Source organism: Typopeltis vanoorti, chromosome 20 (assembly GCF_054136105.1).
Source record: "Typopeltis vanoorti isolate ZY-2024b chromosome 20, IOZ_Tvanoo_1.0, whole genome shotgun sequence".
Taxonomy (NCBI): Eukaryota; Metazoa; Arthropoda; class Arachnida; order Uropygi; family Thelyphonidae; genus Typopeltis; species Typopeltis vanoorti.
In genome coordinates this window covers 64,910,742-64,913,874 of record NC_143568.1, presented here as the reverse complement: position 1 = coordinate 64,913,874, position 3,133 = coordinate 64,910,742, and positions in this window count along the sequence as shown.

Genomic DNA, 3,133 nt, shown 5'->3' with positions numbered 1-3,133 from the left:
CTATCGTAAGAATAGAAGACGGCTAAAGCCAGGCGGAGGTAGCTCGATGGCCGCATGTGAGTCGCTCCGTGGTTCACAGGCTGTAGAACCAATTTCAGCAGTATCCTGGAGATACAAAGAAGGAAGGCCAAGGACTACATCAGCAGTGGGTGAAGATATTGCCGATTATCTGCTCGCCGAATCATGAGCGTTACTCCTAATCAACTACAGAAAGATTTGTATCAGTTTCTACTGTGCACAGAAGGCTTCAAGAAGGTGGCCTGTATGCTAGGTAACCGATAGTCAGCTTTCCTATCCCAGTACCACCGGAGAGAAGTTTGAAGTAAACCAGGCTCTACGTTAGTTGGATCCACGACCACTAGGGGTCAGTACTGTTTGCAGACGAGTCCCGATTTGCTTCATTATCATCTCTCTAATATCAGTGAAAGTGACATTTATGGTGGAAGCAGTATGATAGTTTTGGGAGGCTCGTTGGATGGACGCATCGACCTGCATGGGGGAGACATTTATCCTAAATGATGCTCGTTGTCACTGAGTGAAGATCGTGGACCAATATCTTCAATAACAGACGATCGTACATACGAACTGGTCAGTCAAGCCTCCTGGCCTTAATCCTATTGAGCATGTCTGGGATGCTCTAGGTAGACATCTTACTGCTCTAACGCCTTCTTCTACTAAACTTTGAGGGGGGCTTAGGAGATCTTCTCAAGGCAATGGTTGCTTTTACCCAGCTGAATTACTGAATTAAACTATCCATTTGCAATTTTTTGTGGGTGATTCTTTCCTATCTGATATCATTACGGTGACCATACGTTCTTTATTTAAGTCGACAGTCCTTTAATTCACTGCTCTGTCCTTTAGATTTTTTTTTTTTTCTAAAATGGCCATTTTGTCCTTTATTTTGTGAATTGAAATAATAAATTGAATATTGACGCGCAGCACACGGCTCACAGAAACATGAAACTGCCATTTCCCCCGCACTCCAGATCTCGCGGAGAGGCATATATATGTCTTCTGGTAGATATTAAAGTTATATTAGTAAACTTTATTCGCATTTTTACATCTACACAATCAAATTGGAAAAATTGAAAGAAGTTTGTGATGATGCAGGTTTTCAATATAAAAAACTACTAGGTTACAGCAAAACGGGCTGGCTAACTCTTCTACCAGCTTTGGAGAGAATATTTAAACTATTTAAGTCGCTAAAATCGTACTTTTTTGGAACAGGAAAAATGTCTCAAGATTCTGTAAAAACTATTGAGATACTGATGTTTACCAATGGAATCACAAGAAATCTCCATGCGTGAAGCTTCCATGCATTTAAAAGAATTGAAGCTAAAATTAATTGAACGAAAAAATCAAGGGTTTTTGCCTATAAATACTAAAAAAATAATTTTAGAATTAGAAAAAACCCAAAACATTGATGCCGACATATTTATCGATCCAATTCATAAATTTTACCAAACCTGCATTGATTATTTAAATAACTGGGACAGCTCTTTCGTGGAAATGGAATTATTTGAATTGGTCCTACTATGAGAAATCCCTCTGTGGGCAAAGATGGAGGAAAGCGTTTTGTTCATTTGCAGTCACTGGAACTTAAATATAAATGACGGCGAACTATTTGATGAAGTTTCGTGTATTAAAAGTTGTCACCAGAGACAAGATCGAAGAATGGCGAAAAAATGACGAGTTATGTCAACGTAGATGACTTTAAAATTTTAAATATTTCACAGATAAACACGTAACTTTGAAAAACATTTTAAAAATCGTTGAATTTTGCTTATGTCTCCCTGAATCTAATGCCCCCACTGAACGAGTGTTTTCATTAGTGAACAGTATGTGGATCAGTGAAAAAACCCAATTAAAAAAAAATCGAAACATTGAAAGCATGCATTTATACCAAAGGCAACTTCGACATGAATTGTATACAGTTTTATGAATTTTTAAAACACAAACCTGATTTCTTAAAAAAAAGTTCATTCTTGTGAAAAGTATCAAAATTAAATTTTTTAAAGTAAAAATATGATTGTTTAAAATGGTATGTATATGCATATATTTTATAAGAAATGTTATAAAACTTTTTGTTTTAATGAAACAAATAAAAGCAACCTGCTTTTTTTTTATTATGAAACAATTTTTGATTTGTCCTTTATTTTCTCCATAAAAATATGGTCACGTAGATATCATACTGCTTTTTGCCGAATTGCATAAAAATTCGTCATACATTTTTTGAGTTATCCTGATTTTTCTTTCTGTTCTTTAATTTATGGAAAGAAACCAGTGTATATTATATCCCGTAAGTAACAATAAATAATAGCATTATTTAAGGAATAATGAACCATTATATAAGCATGCAATGTGCTTCTTTTACAAAATGCCTATTCAGCTACTAATGAAACAAGTGAACGCAAATATGTGGATTTTCTTAGATCAAAGTCTTTAAATAGTTTTCGATAACTGTAATTCAAATGGCATTGAATGTTGATATCGAGTGACAATACAATGAAGAAATAGCCTTAGGGATAAAAACACTGTGATAAACTTTAGTATAAATAAAAGTGTGCATGTGTGTGTATTTTCTGTGTTTTCCCATTTATATATCTCTACTCATTGTTTGAATTAATCGGCTAATACTGATAACATTGGAACAGTTAGAATACAAAGCTTGTTACTCTTCATGCAACTGGTATGTCTCACAAATGGGGGTTAACACTAACTCGGCTTCTTTACAAGTTTTATTATCGACTTTACACGTCAACTTGAAAGTTTAATTCTCAGGAAAAAAAGACAATCTTGTAATTGCATAAAACAAATTATTGGCCTTGATAACGTAGTCGAAGATACACTTTTTTTTAAATAAACGTTTATTCCCACTTTAACTACAACTCTGTAAACTGACGAAGAATCTGAATGAAATGATTTCTTCTTAAAAAATATTATTTTGAATTTCGATAAGCTGTCATACACGGTTTCCATAAATTATGAAACAAAGAGAAAAATCACGTTAACTCGGGGAGAAAGGAAAACATCTGAAAGCCAGATACGACTGACTTTAGTTATTTATCTTAAAAAAATGAGTGGCGCTGTCAACGATATATGCATATACCGCTGACAGCGCCACTTATTTGCA